The sequence below is a fragment of the Mixophyes fleayi genome, chromosome 7 (genome assembly GCF_038048845.1).
Source record: "Mixophyes fleayi isolate aMixFle1 chromosome 7, aMixFle1.hap1, whole genome shotgun sequence".
NCBI lineage: Eukaryota > Metazoa > Chordata > Amphibia > Anura > Limnodynastidae > Mixophyes > Mixophyes fleayi.
The window spans coordinates 99,892,705-99,919,789 of record NC_134408.1 but is presented as its reverse complement, the minus strand read 5'-3'; positions in this window follow the sequence as shown (position 1 = coordinate 99,919,789).

Sequence of the window (27,085 nt, the reverse complement as noted above, 5' to 3'; positions counted from 1 at the left end):
CCAAAAGCACTGAGGTGTGCTAAAAATTATTTAGTAGATACTGCTGACAGAAATAAATTTTGACAGCCAGAAATATTAATGCACAATTAGGGAGGACACCCCAAAAGCACTGAGGAGTGCTAAAAATTATTTGGTAGATACTGCTGACAGATATGACTTTTGACAGCCAGAAATATTAATGCACAATTAGGGAGGACACCCCAAAAGCACTGAGGAGTGCTAAAAATTATTTAGTAGATACTGCTGACAGATATGACTTTTGACAGCCAGAAATATTAATGCACAATTAGGGAGGACACCCCAAAAGCACTGAGGAGTGCTAAAAATTATTTAGTAGATACTGCTGACAGATATGACTTTTGACAGCCAGAAATATTAATGCACAATTAGGGAGGACACCCCAAAATCCTCCTCTCTGCACTAGCGATTTTGGTTAGAGCAATTGCAAGAACAATATTGTATTCTCTGTCCCTGCTCTAATTAGCCTATGACTACACCCTGCTCTCTCCCTCTGTCAAATGGCGATGGATTGCTGTGGAGGCGTGTATTTATAAAGTTGAAGTATCGCGAGAACCGAGCCCCGAGATCCGACGACGTCACAATGACGTTCGGCCTCGATTTGGATTCGGAATGGGCGGGAGAGTACCGAGCTGCTCAGCTCGGTACTCGGATACCCAAAGTTCGGGTGGGTTCGGTTCTCGGAGAACCGGACCCGCCCATCTCTAATATTTACTATGCTGTGGGTTTCAAAAAGTGGAGATGTTGCCTATAGCAGCCAATCAGATTTTAGCTGCCATTTTGCAAGATGCACTAAATAGATAATAACTAGGGGCCTGATTCATTAAGGATCTTAATTTGAGAAACTCCTTATTTCAGTCTTCTGGACAAAACAATGCAAGGGGTGCAAATTATTATTTTGTTTTGCACATAAGTTAAATTCTGACTGTTTTTTCATGTAGCACACATATACTTGATAGCTTATTTGTAAACTGAAATTTAAAGTTGATATTTGTGTGTTACATGAAAAAACAGTCAGTATTTAACTTATGTGCAAAACAAAATACTAATTTGCACCCCTTGCATTGTAACATGGTTTTGTCCAGGAGACTGAAATAAGAAGTTTCTTAAGTTAAGATCCTTAATGAATCAGGCCCTAGAATCTGATTGGTTGCTATAGGCAACATCTCCACTTTTTCAATCCCCGAGTTTAGTAAATACACCCCTAAGAGTGGTATATGAGTTGAAAAACTCAATAAAAATAATACATACATTTATTTAAAAAACAAACTAAGGCATCATTAGTTCCTCTCACTAAATTAATTTATCTGTAATTTTGGCCATTTAGACAATATCTTTCCACCAGAAGATTGTACATATCAACCCGACCAAGGTATAGGAGACATCTGATCTGTAGCCTGGTCCCTGTTACTCATTCTCTGTGTATGTTCACAGAAAATACATAGATGTGTTTTCACAGATGTTTTGTTGCTTAATGATCAAAGTGCTTTTTATTAATTTTACTTTTCAAGATACTAGTAATATTTATTTGTTAATGCATTTGAGTGAATTCTGTTTTTCAGGATGCATTGTTTCTTTTAACATAAAAATTATCCTATTTTTAATGTTTCAACAGTATAGAGAAAACTAATCATAAATGGAAAAAACACTTTTGTATCAATGTACTATTCTGATGGTTATTTTCATGTAAATAATGCATCCCACAAAATATCCTATAATTTATTCAGATCATCAGAAAATACATGAAAGGCAGGACAACATTTATTGGAGATAAGTTTTTTCAAGGTATTCCCAGTGATGATGTCAATAGTAATTTCCCAGAAAGCTTTGCACAATATACTTTACAGAAGCTATCAAGTGGCTGGGAACCAGGTCAAGCTCCTTTAAATCACATCTTGGAACCATGAGTTGTCATGCGTTCAATTTATGGAGTTGCATGTAGGGTTAGCATTATATTGCGCCACTGTAAAATGAAACCGAAGACAGCTGTACATTTACAGTATTCATGGGTTAAGAGGCTAATACTGCAGACATCTACTTAATCCCTTGCCAGTTTGTCCAGAATAACTTGTCAGTCATTTAATATAAAATAACTGTAACCTTTGGTCCCTTTTCTGATTAAATTGGCAACTTGTTAACCAAAATCGTGGCTTTCCAGGTCAAACTTTTCTCTGTGGACTGCGTCAATTACCTCATCCAGACTCCATACCCTGCCAGGTTAATTGCTTTTTTCGTTAGTGAATGCCCTTTCCAATAGTTTCTCTCAAATTCATCCCAAAGAGTTTACTGTCTTACCTAAATCTTTAATAATTGCAGCCCTCAGTCCAGATCTTCTCTAACATTGCAAGGGTTTCTCAAAGAAGAATCATCATCACCATTTATTTATATAGCGCCACTGATTCCGCAGCGCTGTACAGAGAACTCATTCACATCAGTCCCTGCCCCATTGGAGCTTACAGTCTAAATTCCCATACACACACACACACAAATCAGATACTAAACTGTTTGTTCTACCTCTCCATGGTTGCTAAATGTAATTTCATTTACTGAAACTCAGTAAATACACGATGAAACTTGAATGCTTTCAGTCGTGGCCAAAAGTTTTGAGAATGTCACAAATATTGGTTTTCACAAGTTTGCTGCTTCAATGTTTTTAGACCTTTTTGTCAGATGTTGCTATGGTATACTGACGTAAAATTACAAGCATTTCATAAGTGTCAAAGACTTTTATTGACAATTACATTAAGTTTATGCAAAGAGTCAATATTTGAAGTGTTGACACTTCTTTTTGAAGACCTCTGCAATTCGCACTGGCATGCTGTCAATCAACTTCAGGATCACATACTGACTGTCACACCTGAGGATCTGTCTGTACCTGGACTGGGCTGTGTCTCTGGAGCTGGAATTGTTACTATATGGACAAAGCTGGGTGGCCTGATAATGTCCCTCTGTATATAATGAATGGACTGGTGCAGGTGGTGGTTTCCCTAGCAGGGGGGAGCAAACAGGAACTGAATTGCTGGACCGGACTGGAACCGGAACGCTAGACCGGACTGTAAACGGAATGCTGTAACTGGAATGCTGAGAGGATTGCTGTGACTGGAATGGAAGCGGAATGCTGTGACCGGAATGCTGGAAGAGGATTGCTGTAACCGGAATGCTGTAAGGAACCTGAGTGCTAGAATGGACTGGAGCCAGAATGCAGACTGCACTGTCAGAGCTGTGTTAGTAGCAAGAATATAGCAAGATAGTGAGACTGCAAACTGCTGGGAACCAGGTGGGCGCCTGGAATACATTGTTGCACTGGCAACAGGTAAGGGCTCCAGGAAGTCCTGTTATAGTTGTTGCTGATTACTGATTGGAGACTGCAATCAGCTGGGCAGAAGCAGCACTCTGAGTTTCTCAAATGGATCAGGTGACTATATCCAAGATGGCAGCTCCCATGAACAGGTTTTGGAGGGAATCTGAAATGGAGGCTGTTATCACCTGATTGGCTGAGAGGAATCATGTGAAAGAATCCAAGATGGCCGCACACATACTCAGATTCTGGAGGGATCTCTGGAGTGGAGACAGACTTTAAAGCATCTTACAGAGAGGTCTGAAGCCAGCAGAGCTTGAGAACCGCAAGGACAACTTGGAAAGGCAGCAAAGAGGTAAGTGTCAGACCCTGAGAGTCTGGTGTGTGACACTGACTGGTGGCCATCCATTCTTACCTAATCAATGTTTGGAGTTTGTCAGAATTTGTGGATTGATCACAAGTTCTCAATGGGATTAAGGTCTGGGGAGTTTCCTGGCCATGGACCCAAAATTTCGATGTTTTGATCCCCGAGCCACTTAGTTATCACTTTTGCCTTATGGCAGGGTGCTCCATCATACTGGAAAAGGCATTGTTCATCACCAATCTGTTCTTGGATGGTTGGGAGAAGTTGCTCTTGGAGGGTGTTGTGGTACCATTCTTTATTCATGTCTGTATTCTTATGCAAAATTGTGAGTGAGCCCGCTCCGTTGGCTGAGAGGCAACCCCACACATGAATGGTCTTAGGATGCTTTACTGTTGGCATTAAACAGGACTGATGGTAGTGCTCACTTTTCCTTCTCCGGACAAGCATTTTTCCAGATGCCCCAAACAATCTGATATGGGATTCATCAGAGAAAATTACTTTACCCCAGTCCTCAGCAGTCCTATCCCTGTACCTTTTGCAGAATATCAGTCTGTCCTGATGTTTTTCCTGGAGAGAACTGGTTTCTTTGCTGGCCTTCTTGACATCAGGCCATCCTCCAAAAGTCTTCGCCTCATTGTGCGTGCAGATGCACTCACACCTGCCTGCTGCCATTCCTGAGCAAGCTCTGCACTGGTGGTGCCCAATCCTACAACTGAATCAACTTTAGGAGACATTCCTGACACTTACTGGACATTCTTGGGCGCTCTGAAGCCTTCTTCGCACCTATTGAACCTCTCTCGTTGAATTTCTTGATGATGCGATAAATGGTTGATTTAGGTACAATCTTACCAGCAGCAACATCCTTGCATATGAAGCTCTTTTTGTGCAGAAGAACAATTATTTCAAGCACCACCTCCTTTTAAAGCTTCCTGTCTTTTAGTATAACTCAATCACATGACAGAGTAATCTCCATCCTTGTCCTCTACAACACTCTCACTTGTGTTAATGAGAGAATCACTGCCCTGATGTCAGCTGGTCCTTTTGTGGCAAGGCTGAAATGCAGTGGAAATGTTGTTTTTGGGATAAAGTTCATTGTCATGGCAAAGGGACTTTGAAATTAATTGCAATTCATCTGATCACTCTTCATGACATTCTGGACTATATGCAAATTGCCATCATAAAAATTGAGGCAGCAGTTGTGTCTCTAAACTTTTCACCATGACTGTACAGTATGTACCAAACTAATGATTTTGAGGTACTGTAGATCTGTAAATTAGTTTATTGCATTCCCAGAACTTTTTCCTCCTGCATGTCACTACTTCCCATTTGGAGTAATGTTGATATTACTGTCACGGTCAACGGGTATCTGTGGGATCCTTAGAGCTTGCTAGGTTCAGTGCCAACTAAAGGGAGGCGCGGAATCTAACGGGGCAGAAAGTTTTCACCAGTGACCCTCGCAATGGAGTATGGGCTTAGCGGCTTCTGCCCCGCAAGTCGCGGCCCTCCAAGTAGGCACCCTGTGGAGAGTGCAGGATGGAAGAGCTGTGGCAAGTATACACGGAGGTCTGGGTAGCAACAAGCAGGAGACTGGATCAGGTGGACAGATGATATGCAGCAGGTATACACCAGTGTCCAGGTAGCGGCAGTAGGAGCCTGGACCACAATCTGCGATGTATTGTGGCAGATATACAACAGGGTCAAGGTAGCAGCAGGAGGAGACTGGATGAGAAGGTGTGATGTTCTGCGGCAGGAGTACACCAGGGTCCAGTTAGCCGCAGATGACGGTAACAGGAGCTAAGGAAAGTCACGTCCACACAGGGTAAAATGGACACAAGACCTGGCAGAGAAAGAGAGGAACCAGATGTAATTTATATGCTGCCCCTTTAGAGGGCACTGTTCATTGAAAAGGAATGGAAACAGATAAAATTTGATTCTGCACATGTGCAGACCTAAATCAAAGATGGTGACCGCAAGAGGCTGCAGCAGGAAACTGGGCAGAGGAAAACGTAGGTAAGTGTAGCGGAACCTGACTGAATGATCGGCGGGTCTGGTGCGTGATAATTACCTTATAATGGGACAGTAAAAATTCCCGCCTACACAACTTTTCTCATGCTGCTACCCACATATGGAATTCCATATAATGCTGAATCAGATTTTCCCACAGGCTTCAAATTTTTAAACAGTCTCAGAAAACCCATTGCTTTATTAGAGTTTACCTCTTGGCGATACAACTCACACTAATGCATCTTCACAACTGTCCCATTCTCACCTCTGAGCCACAATCACTTCTCTTATTTCAGCTGCGCCCTCTTCTCATTAGATTGTAAGCTCTCTCATGAGCAGGACCCTCCCTACACTTTGTTTTCATTTCTGCATTTGTTTTGTCTACCTTGTATGCAGGGCCAATGCAAGGTTGCTCGGCGCCATTGGCAAAGTTTAAGCTTACTGCACATTCTTCCCCCCAAAATCTCACTTCCCTGCCCCTAACACACTTGACATTTCTAAAATAAAAATAACTCTTACCTCCTCCTGGCTGGCTGGCTAGGCTGCAATGCAGATATACTGATGTCTGATGCAGAATGCTGTCCATGCTTCACTACCGCCCAGTAGCAAATGTAGGATATCTAGAGGGAAGGCGCCAAATATTAGATTTTATAACAAAACAAGAAAAAACAAAAACTTGACACCACTCTCCTGTTACACCCTGACATGTCCTCGGCTGCCAAACAACTTTTCTCACATATGCTGATCTGCCCACTAGCTATTCTCACATAATCCACCCCTTGACCATCAGCATTTGTCAAATATGCTAGCCCCATAACACCAGCTTTACTCACATGTCCCCCTACCCACAAGCTTATCTCTCACATACACCACTGCCCTAAATGCCCTAGCTAGCTTTTGCCCACCAGCTTTTCTTTAAAATGCCCCCCCGTCAACCTGCTTTTCTCAAACATGATCCCCAGCCAGACTGCTTTCCTCTCGCATGACCCTTTGCCAAACAGATTTTTTCTCACATATCCTCTTGCCCACAAACTTTTAATAAATAAACAGCTTAATCCTTATCGGTTGAGCAACCATTTTTTTTTTATTTTAGCATTTGCCCACTACTTGGCTCTCCTCTGTTGCTGTCTTTTAATGTATTCTGTAGATGTAAAATGAATTATATTAATAGTAAGCAACAGAGGAGAGCCAAATAGAGGGCAAATACTGAAACACATAAATGGTTCCTCAACTCTCCTAGAGTAGCCCTGGCATGGTGAATTAAAGCAGTGCTTCATTATGCATCATTGTAATTTGCAGCGATGCATAAGGTCACTGCACTATTTTAATACATAGACCCAATTGTCTGTAACTTATGGGGATTTCTGAGTGTAATTCCCCCCTGCCTCCCACCCCTCTATTTTCTCCAGTCACATCTTCCCCAGTTTTTCCAGCCTACTCCCCCCCTCCCCATTTTCTGTAGCATCCTCTTCTCTCCCCCCCCATTTTCAGTAGCATCCTCTTCTCTCCCACCCGTTTTCTGTAGCATCCTTTCTCTCCCCCCATGTTTTCTGTAGCATCCTTTCTCCCCCCTTTATTTATTGCATTCTTTATCTCGTTTTCTATAGCATCTTCTCTGTCCCCCGTTTTCTGTAGCATCCTCTGCTCTCCTCCCTGTTTTCTATAACATCCTCTGCTGTCCCCCCACTTTTTCTGAGCCCCCCCTTTTTCTGTACCATTCTCCTCTCTGCCCTTTGTTTTCTTGAATATCCTCTTCTCTTCCCCCCCATTTTCTGTAGCATCCTCTTCTCTCCCCCCTGTTTTTTGTAGCATCCTCTGCTCTCCCCCTGTTTTCTGTTGCAGCCTGTGCTCTCCCCCATTTTCTTTAGCATCCCCCTATTTTCTGTAGTATCCATCCCCCTCATTTTCTGTAGCATCCATTCCCCCCTGCACTCTGTAGCATCATCACCCTTTTTTTTAGCTTCCAGTCTTCCTCCTCCCATTTTCTGTATCATTCTCCTCTCTCCCCTTTATTTTCTGTAATATCCTTTTCTCTTCTCCTCCCCATTTTCTATAGCGTCCTCTCCTCTCCCCCCGCCCCCATTTTCTGTAGCGTCCGCTTCTCTCCCCCCATTTTCTGTAGCATCCCCTTCTCTCCGACCTGTTTTCTGTAGCATCCTTTCTCCCCCCCACATTTACTGTAGCATCCTTTCTCCCACCTTTAGTTGTTGAATCCTTTCTTCCCTGTTTTCTGAAGCATCTTCTCCGCCCCCCGTTTTCTGTAGCATCATCTGTTCTCTCATGTGTTTTCTGTACCATCCTCTGTCCCCCCATTTTATGTAGCATACTCCCCCCCCCCATATTTTCTGTAGTATCCTTTCTAACCCCCCCTGTTTTTGTTGCATCCTTTTTCCCATTTGCTGTAGAATCTTCTATGCCCCCCATTTTCTGTAGCACTCTCCTCTCCCCTCCCATTGTCTGTAGCATTCTTTGCTCTCCCCATCCATTTTCTGTATTTACCCCCGGTTTTCTGTAGTATCCTCCCATCCTTCCTGTTTTCTGTAGTATCTTTTCTGTACTCACCTTCACATCTTCATTTTTCTTTTTGTCCCCCTCTTGCTTCCTGCTTCTTTCTTTTGTCTCCTGTCTGACTCCTGTTGGCTCCTCTACACTGACAGCATTGTGACATCACGATACTGTCAGGAGCCAGGAGTTGATCGCTGAACAGATTTGAAAATGCGTTGCTGCACTGTAGCAGCATCGCATAGGTCTCCAGGAACTTTATATTGCAGGAAGGTGATCCGCCCTGGACTATCGCACCGTCCGCCTTAATTTAACTAATTACACAGGTCTGCAACCAAAAAGCTGTTTTCATAATTTTATCTGATTCTTATGTTTTTTGGTGCGCTAAATTCGAAAACGACCACCATTTTTTCCTGGGACTTCAGGTTTGTTCACAATCGAAATGTGCCTTGGTCAAACAGGTTGTTGAAATCGCTGAATTTCAAATTCATCATACTTGGGGGAAAAAAACTGAACATGGAAAAACAAATTTATTTTAACTGCCAGTGCTCCCAAAAACATGAAAATACATGTTTATTGGTCCTGATGGTGATCAGATTGGTCCTGATGGTGATTTAGAGTGGTTGATGGCTCAGTTCCACATTCAGTATGATTCTTCTGAATGGAGGCTTTTCATTGACTCTTCCAAAAGAAGCTTAAAATCAGTTTCACTTCACAATGGTGGCCGTTATGCATCCATTCCTGTTGCTCATTCGGTGTACTTGAAGGAGACTTATGAGAACTTGGAGTTGGTACTCTAGAAAGTGGGTTATCAAAACCAAAACTGGTTGGTATGAGGGAATTTAAAAGTATTGTGTATGCTGCTGGGACAACAGGCTGGGTAAACCAAATACCCTTGTATTCTATGTTTATGGGATAGTAGAGACCGACAAAATCACTGTAAGCAAAAAAATTGGCCACCAAGAAGTCTAGTTGTTGGTGAAAAGAATGTTCTCAGAGATACATTGGTACCCACTGAGAAGGTTTTATTACCACCACTCCATATAAAATTAGGATTAATGAAGCAATTTGTTAAGGCACTTCCCAAAGATTGCGAATGCTTCAAGTACTTGGGATCCAAGTTTCCAGGTTTAGCGGAGGCAAAACTGAAAGAGGGGGTTTTTGTTGACCCGGATATTATAAAACTCATATCCGACAAAAACTTCATCAGTTCAATGATTCCAACTCAAAAAGGAGCGTGGGTTGCCTTTACTGTGGTCATAAAAAACTTTTTGGGAACCCAAAAGGGCCCAAATTACAAGGAAATGGTGGAAACAATGTTGAAAGCGTTCCACAAGCTTGGTTGCTCTATGAACTTAAAAGTCCATTTTCTGAACTCACACCTTGACTATTTTCCTGAAAATTTGGGAGCAGTGAGTGAAGAGCAGGGAGAACGTTTCCATCAAGATATAAAATAAATGGAAAGAAGGTATCAAGGGAAATAGAGTGTTACGATGATGGCTGACTACTGCTGGATGTTGTACAGGGATCTTCCGGAAGCCACATACAAGAAAAGAAGTTTAGAGTTTAAAAAAAGACGATTTCACAAGCAATCTACTTGAGTATGGTGTTAATTTTGTCGTCACCTGTGCAAATGAGTTAATATTATTTATGTAAAAAAAATATTTGCGTTAAGAGATTTTTTTAAACGATGACCACCGGTTTGTTTGAAAACCTGATGTCCCAGGACAAAATGGCTGTCATTTTTTGATTCAGCGCACCAAAGAATCAGTCAACTAAACCAAAACAGCTGTCCCAAAATTTTTTTTTTCAGACCTGTGTTATTTATCATTATTAATAAATATTGTCTTCGCGAACACAGCATTTTCGCTTTAAATCATGAAATCTCAGTATCGCCATGATAAGTGCCATAAATTACAACTGCCAGCATTTACTACAATCTGTCAAACTTCAATGTAAATCACAGCTATGGAGCCTGGGATGTGATGAAGCATAAAGGTGTTTATTGCTCAGAAAACACAGATAAATGGTACAAACCTGTGAAGATACCAGGTTTATCTGGCCCAATGCTACCCACTTCACGCTGGCTGGTCACCCACGGTTGCCTTCCTATGCCAGGGAAGTCTACCCAGTACCTTCTAGGATTCGTATAGTCACTCAGGCAAATGCAGTTATAAAAATACAACAGTATATTTATTGTCATACAAACAACACTAGAATATTATGTACTCACAGTAAATAAATGCCAGGCAGGTTTACCACATCATCTGTCCCTTACCCCACTAGCTTAAGGAGTTATAGTCACCTGGCTGTCCAGACTTGACAATCCATGGATCTCTCTCAGCTGCATATGTAGCCTCTAGCAGAGAGTGACAACTCAAAAACTAGATCTTGCACCTTCATGAATGAAATCCCAGAATGAACACCCCCTCCCTGCTGAAGTGGCTCCTTATATCTCAGGTCTAATTTCCACAGTCTTTCCCCTCCCTGGGGGGGTTGGACAGGGGAGTGAAGATGAGCGGTCCTTCCACAGAACCTCCCCTGTTAGATGGCCTGTCTGGACTAGCCTGGTGAGCACAATGGACACTAATTAGTTCTACCACTCCAGCATCTTGCAATCAGATCTCTACACATAACCCCCCTGGCTTCACTTTAAAGGCAATGAATAACCTTACTGCAAGTCATCAATATACAATACACAATATACATATTTACACTGAGCTACAGTGTCCCCTTAGCCACATGTAATTAGACAATGCAGTTGTAGTCTGGTGAGCTGGGGAACAAAAGCAAGGGCTATAAAAAGTACTTGCTATAATCCACATTATGTAAGAAACGAGAAACAGAATAGTTACAGGGTTATCACACTCGTTTCGTCACAAAACCCAATATAGCTGAAACTGCACAGGGAAGACTGCAGACACAGGTAGAATGGTAGGTGGAGAGAGATCCAGAGAAGTGGTGTAGCAGCAGAATGTGAAGTCCGAGAGCATAGGAACAGCAGGGAGAACAAACCATAAGGAAGGCAACGAAACAACAATGACCAGCAAGGTATATTGGAAGAAGCAGGTATAAGTAGAGAGACAATCAGGTGCTAATGATTAATTAGTGCAGCAAGGAAACTCCTAGTAGAAGGAAGAACAGCAGCACCTCTGGTAGATAAGAGATACTGCAGAAACATTCAATGAACACAATAATAAAGTCCAATAAATACAGAGGCAGCAGTTGTCGAGATAAAGCAGTATCCTGAGGCGATGCTGCAGAAGAAGCAAGGCAGATTCTGACACAATCGAAATCTATAGGAGGCATGTCGGGCATGTACTGTGTCTTTATGATAGTAAGTCTGCATTTAATTCTTATCGCCATTTTTGTCATTGGAATTGATTTGTCGGGATACATGTTGTCGGAGTTATAAGCAGCGCTAACATGACTACTACCACTCATGTTTGCTGCCCTGGTTCGTGGATCAAAGAATTCAGCATTCACATCACACAACTGTCAAATAAATTGGATACGGCCATTTCAAATTAAAATCTATCAATCTGGTTGTCTATGTCTGAAATTATGCGAATAGCACGCTATGGCGTGGAGGAGCGAAGTTTACCACAAACACGTGCAAACACTTACACACACATTTACACAAACACATACACTTGTAATTAGTTCATATTAAAAGTAGTTGCAACACATAGTTATTTGTAATGAAATGTAGCAGAGTTTATAGTTATATATTATAATGTTATGTACACTTTTATTGAGATCTAAGGTTCAGGACACAGAAAACATATCATGTCTGGTATCATTCTAATCCCCTATTTATCCTCAGATGTCCGGTTCAATCGCATAAAGGATCACACCTTGTGTATGCTAGATATGGATTATAGGGAATAAATAATCTGAATGGTATTGTGTGTTTAATGTAAATAGACCAGTTTGAACTAAGTTTTCGCCGGGAAGATTAGTATGCATCTTCTGGAGAGCTGACCCCCACCCTTTTTGAGGGCATCGTTTGAACTGGCCAATGACCTGCATTACACTGGACCTTCCTGAAGCCTGAACCTATGGAAACATGACAAATCATCTGTATTGTTTTCACTGTATCACTGTATATAAGCTGATTCCATAGCTGAAGAGTTCAGAACTTCTACTGGCATTAATGTAAGCACAAAAACTGTGCGCTGGGAGCTTAATGGGATGGCTTTCCATGGGCGAGCAGCTGAATGCAATCCTCACATCACCAAAACCAATGCCAAGCGTCGGATGGAGTGGTGTAAAGTACACTAACACTAGACTGTGGAGCAGTGGAACTGTGTTCTGTGGAGTGACGGATCACGCTTATCTGTTTGACAGTCAGATGGGCAAGTCTGGGTTTGGCGGATGCCGGGAGAACATTACCCGCCTTACTGCATTATGCCAACTGTGATGTGTCGTAGAGGAGGGATAATGGTATGGGGCTGTTATTCAGGGTTTGGGCTAGGCCCCTTATCTCCAGTGAAGGGCAATCTTAATGCTTCAGAATTCCAAATCATTTTGGAGAATGCTATGCTTACAACTTTGCGGAAACAGTTTGGGGAAGGCTCTTTTTCTATTCCAACATGACTGTGCCCCAGTGCACAAAGCAAGGACTACAAAGACATGGCTTGATGAGTTAGGTGTGGAAGAACTTGACTGCCCACACAGAGCCCTGACCGTAACCCCATTGAGCACTTTTGGGATAAACTGGAACGGGGATTACGAGCCTGGCCATCTCGTCCAACATCAGTGCCTGACCTCATAAATGCTCTACAGAATGAATGGGTACAAATGCCCACAGAAACACTCCAACATCTTGTAAAAGCCTTCCAAGAAGAGTGTAAGCTGTTATAGCTGCAAAAGGGGGACCAACTCCATATTCAATTATATGTATTTGAATACAATGTCATTACAGCCTCTGTTGGTGTAATGATCAGCATTTAAATACTTTGGTCTATATAGTGTATACAGGACCTGATTCAGCAAGGCATGTATCTGCCGATTTTGAGCGTATTATATGCAAAATCACTATGTACATGCTCAGAACTGGGAGATATGTTCGTGAATGCAATTGTGTCCATTGCGTCTTCAAACGCAAAGCATATTTACTATAGTCGACAATTTTGGGCAGTGAACAGGACAGGGAAGGGGTGGTTTGCCATAATCAATGTACAGTAAGTATGCTTTCCCACTGTTTTATCGTTTTCATTTTCTATGAGGTGTTTTTTCTGCTGTATCTCTTGCTCCAGCTAAAAGGCTAGAGTAAGGGTTAGATTTACTAAAGGACGGTTTGCACAAACCGTTGCTTTCGGCTATTTTTGGAAACGCTGAATTTACTACAACCCAAACTGCCGTTCAAATGGCCAGAATGGATGTTTTTCAAAACCACCACTTTACAAACCGCCATCCCAATTTTAAGAATGATAAACGTACAAACAGTCGGATTTACTAAGCTGGGGTTTTCAAAACTGCCGGAAAACGGCCATCAAAATGACCAAAATAAAAGAGGTGGTTGTTTGAGCTATTTTGCCATTCAGAACATAAATGGAAGCACAATTGACATTTAAATTATTTGGGCAATCATTATTTTTTGAATAAGGGGCAAAATGAATTTAATATTAACTTATGAGGGAATTTTTTTTATATATATTTTTTTAAGGTGACACTATTATAGCATTATATTATGTGGGTAATGTGAATATATAATATTATTAACTGAATGTTAATGGTGGATATAATTCTTTATGTTACACAATTTGTCATTACATATTGTCAGAATAATATAATATTTAAATAATTTTATCCCCTTAATATAATTTTTCACGTCATAAGTTAATATTTAATTCATGTTGCACCTTAATCAATAAATAATGATTGACAAAATAATTTAAATGTCAATGGTGCTTTCTCTTATGTTCTAATGGCAAAATAATTCAAACAGCATGCTTAAGCTATAAAGCCATTCTGAAGCAGTTATTAAAACAGTCCTGTCCTGTCTTTTGGATAACGGTTTTGATGGTGGTTTCATCCATACTGCCAGCGATTTGGACAAAACCGTCGGGGGTCTCTGGTAACCACCTCTCAACCCCATCTACAAAACTTCAGATGAGTCAGCACAACTGTCACACGCCGGACTCCCGCTGTCTCCGCGGGAGCCGGCGCCTGTCCCCGCTGACTCTGGAGGTCTCCTCCACCAGGATTCCCCCCCTGTTTAACAAAACTCACTTACCTGGTTCCACGCCGCTGCCACCGTCCAGCGCTGTCTGTTCCCCTCTTCCGTTCAGCGCTCAGTGTTCTGCGCATGCGCAGAACTGTCTAGTCCTTTTCTGTGCTCTCACTGCCCTCTATTGGCTGCCTAATAGGAACTGCACTATATCTAAACCCTATGACCAGAACTCAATGCTGGTTCTTTCAGTCAGTCCCTGACTCTAGTATTGGATACAGCTCCTGTGTTTTGCTCCTCTCCGAGGTTCCAAGCCGCTATTCCTCCGGGAACACCACCTCTGGTGGCTTCGCTACCGAAGCTCCGGTCAGCACCCCCCAAGTGGCAACTATATTCTACGTCTGCAAGCCAACTTCCGAGTATCTACGTTGCAGTATCTCCCTGCTATTTCCACTCCCAAGTGGCAACGTCGCTAAAACATTACCGGCATCATCTCGATCAAGTGGCAAGTTTATCCCTAATTGATTCTACGCTCTCTCTATTGTGGTTCACTGGGAACTTCCTTAGGGGACCGCGACCTGCAAGTGGAAGCCGCAAAAGCCCATATTCCCTTGCGGGAATCACTGGTGAACACCTTTCACTTGTTAGACTCCGCGCCCCTAGCGAGAGTAACGCCAATCCCGGCTGAACTACTAGGATCCGGTTTTAACCCTACTGGTACGTGACACTAAGAACCAGCCATGTCAGATCTTGATAGAGAACCTTCCGCCAAGGATATGCTTCAACACTTGGTTGGAAGAGTGGAGCGCCAAGATGCGGTTCAGATGCAACTTTTACAATGTCTGCAAACTCTGGCTACCCGTTTAGACGCACTACAGGTGGCTCCGCCTCAGCCGGCTATTCAACCACAACCACAAGTCGCTGAGGGTCCTCCTGCAGCTGCTTCCTCTCTGCGTTTGCCAACTCCCTCCAAATTTGATGGTGACCCTAACTCCTGCCGTGGTTTTTTAAATCAATGCTCCATCCAGTTTGAGTTATTACCTCAGAATTTTCCTACCTCCAGGTCTAAAGTGGCTTATATGGTCTGACTCCTATCCGGCCAAGCCCTAGCATGGGCCTCTCCTCTATGGGAGCGTAATGACGAACTCCTCAACGATGTTACAGCCTTCACATCAGCATTCCGGAGGATTTTTGACGAACCAGGACGAGTAACATCTGCTGCTACAAGCATCCTAAGACTCCGTCAGAACTCACGGTCTGTGGCTCAATACGTTATTGAATTTCAGACTCTATCCTCCGAACTCCAGTGGAATGATGAGGCGCTTGTCGCTGCCTTTTGGCAAGGGCTGTCAGAGAAAATCAAGGATGCCCTTTCGACTCAAGAATTACCTCCCACCTTAGACGCATTAATTTCTCTCTGCAACCGGGTAGATCTCCGGCTTCGGGAAAGATCGTCCGAGAAAGACTTTCCTAGACGTACTACTCTCCGGCTAGCTCCTCGCTTTCAGCCACCCACGTCTACGGATGAGCCTATGCAACTGGGGCGCTCCCGTTTAACTCCGGATGAAAGGGAGAGAAGGATGAAAAACAAATTATGTCTATATTGTGGAGATTCTGGTCACCTCCTGGTTTCTTGCACCCGGCGTTCGGGAAACGACAAACCCTAGCCTGCACTGGAGAGGTCAGTCTGGGGACTTTTACTTCCTCTCCAACTTCTTTTCCAGATCTAACCTGTTCTTTTCCTGTCACCTTGCATCTTCTTTCAGGGCCCAGGTCGTCCAAAGCCTTGTTGGATTCAGGAGCAGCTGAGAACTTTATATCACAATCGTTAGTAACACAACTTGCGCTACCCACTGTTGCGCTGAGGAGGCCCATGGCCACTACTGGCATCCATGGCTCCCGTCTCCCTCACGGCAGTATTCTTAGACGTACCAGACCTATCTCCATGCAAGTGGGGGCCCTCCACTGGGAAAAAATTTCCTTTCTCGTCCTGCCATTGACCATCAGCCCAATCATCCTTGGATTACCATGGCTCCATCTTCATTCACCCCATCTGGATTGGCCCTCATCACAAATCATCGCATGGGGCCCAGCATGCTCTCACCACTGCCTGACACCAGTCAAGCCTCTCGGCTTCACGCAAATTCCAGAACCCACTACGGTTATCCTACCGCACCAGTATTCTTCGTTTGTGGATGTCTTCTCCAAAGTCTCTTCCGAGCGTCTACCACCCCACCGACCTTGGGACTGTCCCATCGATCTCCTTCCGGGGAAAACCCCTCCTCGAGGCCGAGTCTATTAGCTCTCACTACCCGAGACAGAGGCTACTACACGTTACATCAAGGAAAATCTGCAACGCGGCTTCATTAGACCTTCCTCATCACCTGCCGGAGCGGGGTTTTTCTTTGTGAAGAAGAAAGATGGAGCACTCCGTCCTTGCATCGACTACAGAGGCTTGAACACCATCACTATTAAAAACCGCTACCCTATTCCTTTGATCACCGAGCTATTCAAACGCATCAAGGGTGCGAGGATCTTCACTAAACTCGACCTCCGCGGTGCATACAACCTGATTCGGATACGCTCTGGGGATGAGTGGAAGACGGCTTTTAATACACGGGACGGGCATTACGAATACCTGGTAATGCCGTTCGGCCTATGCAACGCTCCTGCTGTTTTTCAAAGCTTTATTAACGAAATCTTCCGTGATTTACTATATTCCTACGTAGTGGTATATCTAGACGATATCCTAATATTCTCCAGAGACCTTTCCTCTCACCGCCTACATGTGGCTGAAGTTCTTTCCAGATTACGCATCAACCATTTATTCTGCAAGTTGGAAAAGTGCATTTTCGAGGCCTCTAAATTGCCTTTCCTGGGCTATTTAGTGTCTGGATCAGGCCTACAAATGGATCCTGGGAAAGTTCGTGCTATAATCGACTGGCCCCAACCAACCACACTCAAAGCCATTCAACGTTTCCTGGGTTTCTCCAATTATTATAGACGGTTTATTGCTAGTTATTCCTCTATTGTGGCACCTCTGATAGCTCTTACCCGTAAAGGAGCAACACCACAGGTTTGGTCCCCAGAAGCATTGGAAGCGTTCCATTCTCTCAAAAGAGCCTTTTCCTCTGCACCTATCCTCCAGCAACCCGATATTTCTCTTCCTTTCTTTCTAGAAGTGGATGCATCCTCCGCCGGTGTGGGGGCAGTCCTTTCTCAAAAAAACTCCCAAGGCAGGTTCCATCCATGTGCATTCTTCTCCCGCAAATTTCTGCCAGCAGAGAGTAATTATGCCATCGGGGACAAAGAACTTCTGGCCATGAAATTGGCCCTAAACGAGTGGCGCTATCTTTTGGAGGGGGCTCGTCATCCAGTTACGATCTTCACGGATCATAAAAACTTACTCTATCTCCAGACAGCCCAATGCCTGAATCCACGTCAAGCCCGCTGGTCGCTTTTCTTTACCCGATTTGATCTGCGGGTCACTTTCAAACCCGGAATAAAAAATAAGAAGGCGGATGCATTATCTCGGGCTTTTCCAGGTAATCTGGGAACAGACACTTTGCCGGAACGTCCTATCTTGGACTCTAAATGTCTAAAATTATTTTCAACAACTCCAGCTCCTATGCCCCCTCAGGGGAAAACTTTTGTTCCTCCTCATTTACGGAAGAGTCTCCTACGCTGGTCCCATGCTTCACGATTCGCAGGCCATCTTGGCTCCCGTAAAACATCAGAATTACTCTCTCGACAGTACTGGTGGCCCAATTTCCACTCTGAAGTTAAAGATTTCGTGGCTGCCTGTCCTACCTGTGCTCAAAACAAAACCCCCCGCCAAGTCCCACAGGGGCTACTCCACCCTCTTCCACTACCTACCAAACCGTGGACTCATATTAGCATGGATTTTATCACTGACTTACCCCCAGCTAATAAATTCAATACCATCTGGGTCATTGTGGACCGCTTCTCTAAAATGGCACACTTCGTTCCACTCATCGGTCTTCCGTCCTCAGTATGTCTGGCTCAACACTTTGTAAAGGAGATTTTCCGACTGCATGGCTGTCCCGCTGAGATTGTCTCGGATCGTGGGGTGCAGTTTGTCTCAAAGTTCTGGAGGTCCCTTTGTCATCTTCTGGGCATCCGTCTGAAATTCTCCTCCGCGTATCATCCCCAGACCAACGGCCAGACGGAAAGAGTAAACCAAGATCTTGAAACGTTTCTCAGGATATTTTCCTCAGCCAATCAGAGGAATTGGATGGATTTATTGCCCTGGGCAGAATTTGTTCACAATAATTCCTTTCATGAATCCACATCATCCACTCCCTTCTCCGTGGTATTTGGGCACCATCCTCGCATGCCAGAATTTTCAGCCCTCCCTCCCACCCAAGTACCAGCAGTTAACACTCTTCGGCAGGACTTTCTATCCATCTGGTCTCGAGTTCGGAAGGCACTTAAAAAATCCTCCACTCGCTACAAGTTAGCGGCAGATAAGAAATGCAGAGCTGTTCCTCTGTTGAAGATTGGCGACAAGGTATGGTTATCTACAAAGAATATTCGTCTTAAAGTACCCTGTATGAAACTGGCTCCTCGCTACATTGGTCCTTATAGGATCATTCAAGTAATCAGTCCGGTTTGTTTTAAGTTACGACTACCATCCACTCTGCGTATTGCTAATGCCTTTCATATTTCCCTATTGAGACCTCTCATCATTAATCGATTCACTGTGCCCGTTACATCTACTACTCCTCTTTCCCTCCAACAAACTGATGAATTCGAGATCAGCCATATTCTGGATTCCAAGAGTTCTAGGGGAACAATCAAGTATGTAGTTGACTGGAAAGGGTACGGCCCCGAAGAGCGCTCCTGGGTACGGGCTGCAGACATCTGTGCTCCTCTTCTGCTGAAAAAATTTCATTCCAGTTTTCCGAAAAAAACAGGTCCTAGGTGTTCAGTGCCCACCTTTAAAGGGGGAGGTACTGTCACACGCCGGACTCCCGCTGTCTCCGCGGGAGCCGGCGCCTGTCCCCGCTGACTCTGGAGGTCTCCTCCACCAGGATTCCCCCCCTGTTTAACAAAACTCACTTACCTGGTTCCACGCCGCTGCCACCGTCCAGCGCTGTCTGTTCCCCTCTTCCGTTCAGCGCTCAGTGTTCTGCGCATGCGCAGAACTGTCTAGTCCTTTTCTGTGCTCTCACTGCCCTCTATTGGCTGCCTAATAGGAACTGCACTATATCTAAACCCTATGACCAGAACTCAATGCTGGTTCTTTCAGTCAGTCCCTGACTCTAGTATTGGATACAGCTCCTGTGTTTTGCTCCTCTCCGAGGTTCCAAGCCGCTATTCCTCCGGGAACACCACCTCTGGTGGCTTCGCTACCGAAGCTCCGGTCAGCACCCCCCAAGTGGCAACTATATTCTACGTCTGCAAGCCAACTTCCGAGTATCTACGTTGCAGTATCTCCCTGCTATTTCCACTCCCAAGTGGCAACGTCGCTAAAACATTACCGGCATCATCTCGATCAAGTGGCAAGTTTATCCCTAATTGATTCTACGCTCTCTCTATTGTGGTTCACTGGGAACTTCCTTAGGGGACCGCGACCTGCAAGTGGAAGCCGCAAAAGCCCATATTCCCTTGCGGGAATCACTGGTGAACACCTTTCACTTGTTAGACTCCGCGCCCCTAGCGAGAGTAACGCCAATCCCGGCTGAACTACTAGGATCCTGTTTTAACCCTACTGGTACGTGACAACAACATTTTGATGTTTGCCTGCTGATACTCCACTGAGGGGCTCTGGGCTAATCTCATTTGCACTTGGACTCTTTCTGCCTTCAGTTTATAAGGAATATTGGATATCCTCCATTACCAAGATTAAATATATGAGTACTAAGGTCTAATATCAAAATTGTTTTTATATTATTTGAAGTACTGCAGACTACCAGTGTCTCTGAAGATCTTTAATTGCTGCAGTTGTCTGAGACTACATTACTAGAGGCTTTGTTGTGTGATCATAAATCAGTTGCAAGCTGTGTTTCCTCTGTTTCTGATCAATGGTTACTCTGGATGTTTTCATCATATTCAAACAAGTTCCCAGTTGTTTAAAAATTTTTCTCCTGCCTCTATCTTCCCTTGCATTACCTAAAGATGCTCTCTGAATCCCCTTTCTTTTTTAGAGTTTACATTATCTCTGATGAAATTACTCGCACTATTGAAGTCTCTCAACTAATTCTAATCTCTACTCTTAATCACACTCGCTCCTCTTGTTTCAGCTGTGCACTCTTCCACTTAAAATGTAAACTATCTTGAGAGCAAGGTGCTCCTTACCCTTTGTATTCATGTCTGCATATATTTTGTCTACCTTGTATGTCCCTGTTTTATGTATGTCCTATTTTCCCTACTGAGCACTGGAGTGCCTTACAAATCTATGATAATAATAATAAGAATTGTAGATACAGTAACTGCTGCCAGAAATTGATTAGGCTGTAAAATGGGCTCTTCTTATATGAATCCTCCTGAGATTTCATAAATTGTCGAAATAGAGCACCTGCCTTAATATTACCAGCACCAGTAATAGGTGACAATAATTGAATTGGTTAAAGAATAGGCCCCACCAAGATTGACAGAAGTTGAATGTCTTAGCTGCTAGATGATATTCAAAATTATAATTGCCTGTATAAAAGAAAATTGGTATATTTGAAACTCAAGCAGATGTCTTCACTCTGTGGATATATAGGAGTTCCTGGGATCCTCTGGAGAAATTCTGTTCTGCTTGGGACATTTAAAAAAAAAAAAACAGCACAAGGATAGAATATTTGTTTATCTCCCCATTTATGTGATAATGAGGCTTCATCTGCAAACCCAGACAGTTTTTAATCAGTTACATTCAAATTTAAAATAAAAAGCAAAATATACAGTCTATCCCCTTTCTGGGGTGTAGAAAATCTCCTAACCAGAACAGCTGTTCAATGAATGTGGTAAAGATGTATAGATGTAATTCCCAGGTGCAGAATCTTCTTTTTTCCAGCATTCACTCCTGTAATGTTTGTAAAGCTGTTTGCTCCAAGTGAGAATGAGCCACCAACACATTTCAAATCTCTTTTTCAATGCAGTGGGTAAGTGCTGTGGTTACATGTATTTAAACCTTAGTCATTCAATCAGTTTCAAAAAATCTATTGAAACAATCATACAGACAGGAATTCAGATATATTCTTCAACCTAATATCATTTACCTTAATCTCAATGACCTAAGACACTCTTTTAATATTCAAAAAAACTTTACAGCTATGGATGTTTTTGTGGCTATAATAGTAAATATTAGCAGTTGTTGGCATGTCAACGATTTGTTTTCATTCGTCAATTGTAAAAATAAAAATGTTGTGTGTTATTCATTGCTTTGACAGCTTACTTAATGGTTGCTACATGTAAACCTTAGACCAGTGTTGGCTAACCTGTGACACTCCAGGTGTTGTGAAACTACAAGTCCCAGCATACCCTTCCAGCAATAAGCTGCTTTATATTGGGAAAGCATGCTGGGACTTGTAGTTTCACAACACCTGGAGTGTCACAGGTTAGTCAACACTGCCTTAGACCAACGATAATAATGGATTCAATTACATAATCTGAAAGAGATAAGGTTAGTGACTCTATAGCTCATATTACCTAAACCCATTATTTTTGTCATCTATCATTACTAATAAATTAGGAATATACATTTACATAAATTACATATATTGAATTACTTTTTAAATATACATTTTTAGAAGAATTGTAAACAAAAATTATCATTTGGAAAATTAGTTACAGAAGAGATAGAAAAATGTAACAATGAGTCAAATAATTACACAAAAAAATAAAAAAAATGAGAAAGAAGCCTTAAAAATGTTGCAAACTAAATCTATTGTGAGATTGTGCTTAAGCCCACAGATTAAGTCTATGCTATCATTATTATGGACAAATGGGACTACAGAGAGAAGATTTATTAACAACTTAATGAAGGTCAGATTTATCACAAACATTGGAGTAATTACACATAGAGGAGGAATAATAGTATTGATGCATTCGTCCTGGTTTATTTTAAAAATGTGTTGATAGATAAATAGAAGCTATTGTCACGATACCGTTAAACATGTACTTTTTATCCCAATGTCCCCCCCTAGAGTATCTGCCCTAGCACACATTATGACTGTGTATTCTGTATGTGTGTTTTCATTCCCATAGCATGCCTGTGCTCACCCCCATACTGTGCTTGAATATTAGCTTTAAGATTGGTACTATATGAGATGTGTCATATTATCTAATACACTGTAGGTGAGGTATTCATGCTATTCCTAGGGCTTCCTGTTGTTTACTTATGCCAGAGAGTAAATCTATGTGTATCCTAGGTCTGCAGAAACAATACATCAATAATTAAATAATTACATTATCAGCTAGACCAGACTATTGTTTAACAGAAACTATCTTTGTTTACCAAAACAAGAGGAGATCCAGCTAGGGGTAGTGTCACCTCCTCTGTTAAAATCTAGTCAGGAAAGTGTTATGTATAAAACACAATGGAGTGAATAATCACCATTACATTATGCTGTAACCATTTATATAGATTGGTATATTTGGCCCTGCTATTTACATTGCCAGTTAACCACACTTTACAGGCTAAAAATGAGAAACTGTAATATTGTGTTTTTAGCTATATCTGAAGGCAAATGAGATAATGTTTAGTAGTGTATTCACAAGCCAGACATGGTGGCTTTCTGTGTTTGATTTAAGTACCTTAATTAGGAAACGTATATTGTATTCCTATGCCAGAATATCCCAAGACACTGCAGACAGTCAACACATACCTACAGCCTGAGGCTATTCTGGAGGTAGAAGATAGAGCAGTGGACTGTCAGAGGGGTTGATGGAGGAATGATCAGGCTGGTGTAGGAGGTAATGTTTCTTGCCAGCTGACTGAGGACAGAGGAGAAGGACTGCGAGGACCCTTGTTCCTATTCCTTTGGATAAGTTACCCCAGGTCTTGTGAATCTGTGTGCTTGCCAAAAACGAGGTGACAGTGAAGCCGGACCACCGCTGACAGTCTCTGGGGCTTTGCACTTCCAGGAAAGCCTAAGCCTATAGTCAGATTTCCCAAGGTGGCCATAATAGGACCAGTATTCATCACCATCATCATCACTATTTATTTATATAGCGCCACTGATTCCGCAGCACTGTACAGAGAACTCATGCACATCAGTCCCTGCCCTATTGGAGCTTACAGTCTAAATTCCCTAATGTACACATACACACACACACAGAGACTAGGGTCAATTTTCATAGCAGCCAATTAACCTACTAGTATGTTTTTGGAGTGTGGGAGGAAACCGGAGCACCCGGACGAAACCCACGCAAACACGGGGAGAACATACAAACTCCACACAGATCAGGCCTTGGTCGGGAATTGAACTCATGACCACAGCGCTGTGAGGCAGAAGTGCAGTATTGTATTGTATGTTTAAATCTGGTGTCCATTGAGCATATCTGTAATTATATTGGTACATATGTACATATGTTGGCTTTGTGCCTATTGTTACTGTCCCATTAATAAAAGCTACCATTGGTTAAGTTAGATATCTGCCTGGGTTTAAGTATTTACCCACGTAAAGGGGAACACGGTAGGCTGTTCAGCCTTGGCAGACACCGTTCCCTCACAGCTATAAATCTTTAAGATTACCAATCAAACAGCTTCTGTTATTTATGTGTTATCCAAATACATAAGAGTGAACTAAAACCCCTTGGTAGACTGATTATTCAGGGATAAAATCACTAAAATTTAATTGATCACATTTCATTGCTAATTATTCACAACCCTTTTTCAATAGGACTTATCTGAAAGATACTCCAAATATATTAAGGTAATTAGGGTTAGTAAATGGGAAGTATGATGGTATCAACCGTAGGCTAGGGATTTAACGGATGTTTTTTCTTGTTAAAATGATCAATCTAATTTTGGGAAATAATTATTTCCATTTTGACGATGGATTCCATATGTAGAACCTCAGCACATCTATGGGCACTAGATTTGCTCCAATGAGTATTTTTGAATGGGAAGATAAGTATCATTTAAATGGGCATCAGCATGGAAGAAGTCTGGTTTTATGGTATAGATAGAATATTGACAACATAGTTTATGGTTTGGAAAGGTTAACACATAGAACTCTATTAGGTACTACAGATATATTATATAGAGATATAGATATAGATATAGATATACAGAAGGACAACCACAGGTGATTTCACTATCCTTTTGGGAAAAAACTACGCTACAGCAGAGGCCCAGAAACGTAAGTCTGTGCAATTTCAAATAGAGACTACCATCTTCTCTATAGAGTAGAGATGCTAACTGACCCCCATGTTTTGGTTTTGGATCTGGAATACCTTCGTGTTTTGGTTTTGCCAAAACCACCCTTGCTTGTTTTGGTTTTGCTTTTGGTTTGCTATTTTTTTAAAAATTAAATTTTTGTGGCAAAAATAACATAATTTAGGTATTATTTTGTACCTACATTATTATTAACCCCACTAACATTAATTTCCAGTCATTTCTATTCAATTTTGACCACCTCATAGTCACATAATTATTTTCATACACTTTCAAACAAAGATTGCATACATCTCAAATCTCATGTCAAATTACTCTCCCTTCCATCCTCTTAGATCTACATCTGACCTTCGCCGTGTCTCGTTTCTGGTAACCACATCTCACTCCTTCCTACAAGACTTCTCCCTTGCTGGTCCCCACTTATGGAATTCCCTACCATGCTCAATCAGACTTTCCCACAGCCTTCAAATCTTTAGATGCTCCTTGAAAACCCATATACCGATAACACTGTTCACACTAAGACACCCTCACAACTATCCCAATCTCCACTCTGAGACACATTTTCTCCTTTTGTTTTCGCTGTGCACTCTTCCACTTAGAATGTAAGCTCTCTAATGAGCAGGGTCCTTCCTACCCTTTGTTTTCATGTCTGCTTTTGTGTTGTCTGCCGTGTATGTCCCTGTTTAATGTATGTACTGTTTTCCCTACTGTACGGCACTGTGGAGTACTGTGGCACCTTACAAATATATGATAATAATAATAATAATAATAATAATTATACAGTCCCACCCTAATGTCAGACACCTCCAGATGTGGGCTGTATCAGACAGCTTAGCTCTATAAGCATATGACATGCTGCTCTTTCTAGCAGATCCTGATAACTCCATGGCAAGCCTCCTTAGAATAAATTGGACCAAGTCCACCTTTGGGGTGGTCGCTCCAGCAAGCTGTTGCCACATGTTACTCGTTGGTATAGGTGAACCAGTTTAGGTACTTAAGATGTCTGGGAATGTGCAGGAGTATGTTAAGCTTAATATTGACCCAGTAACTGAATACCTTAAAAGTAAATGTCATTCTTGGAATAAGCTTCCCGTTACGGGAGAATTAACTTGCTGAAAATGGTCATTCAGCTTAAGAAGTTATATTTGCTTCAACACTCCCCAATAAATTTGCCTAATAAGATTTTCCAAACCATTAATAGGCACTTATTGTCCCTGTTGTCAGGTCACAAGAGAGCGAGAGTTGGATTCCGCACATTGTGAAGGTCTAAAAATTGTGGGGACCTTGCGCTTCCCAACTTTCGTATGTATTACTTAGCCTCCTAGTTTAATCAGTTAGTGGCTTGGCTGGGTGGTGCACCGGGGGAATCCCTGAGATACTCTCTGGGTGGGCAGGTGGACACTTCCCTGGGACCACTGCAGGTTCTTGTGGAAAGTCACAGGTCTCTAGGTGTGGCTCTTATATTTCAGCAGGTTTCTTTATTTTGGATGGAGAAGGAAGAGATCCTGACACCCCTTTATGGTTTAATGATGGGCTTCCGGAGATAGCTATGCTTCCAAGGGCTGTGTTCTGGTAGAGGATGGGCGTTCATACCCAAGGCCACGTATATGTAGATAACTATTTGAAATCATATGATCAGTTGAGGGCTGAATTTTATTACCTCATTACCAAATCTTTAGGCATTTACAACTCCACCACGCACTTACCTCCCAATTTGAAAGAGACACGCCACACTTGGTAGACTCCCAAGTTAAGGGTCTCCTGAGAATGCTGGGTGCAGGCATGGTGATTTCTGTATTTTATGCCATGATGCTGCCCCAGCCGCTGTCAGAGGGCTTAGACCCCCTTCGAGCTAAGTGGGAGGTTGACTTGGGGGACATTTCTGATGACGACTGGAGTCTGATGCTCAGTGGCACTAGGGAGGCTATTTCATGCCTCTGCTACTAATAGGTGCACTTGTATGTCTTGCATAGAGTTTATCTCACTTAAATGGGGTTGCACAGGATGGGTAGGCGCTGTAGCCCTGCTGTTCTAAATGCAACACCCTTTCAAGTTTTTGTCTCATGTGGGTATTTGTGTTTCAAAAATTTCAATTAAAACAGTTTATTGAAATAAAAAGGGATCTGGCAATATCCCTTGGTGAGATCAAGTGTGGTCAAATAATTACTAAACGCTAAGTTCTCTACAAGCTCATCTGCTGGATGTATCACTATTGAACTTGATAATGATACTGTTCCTGTGGTGGTGTCAGAGAGAACTAATATTGCATCCCTGAAGCGAGATGGCTGCCAGTAAGGCGGAAAGTGCAGAAATTGGTTGAGTTGGATGAGGTCGAAGAATCCACAAGTGGATCCAATTGTACTTGTACCATAACAC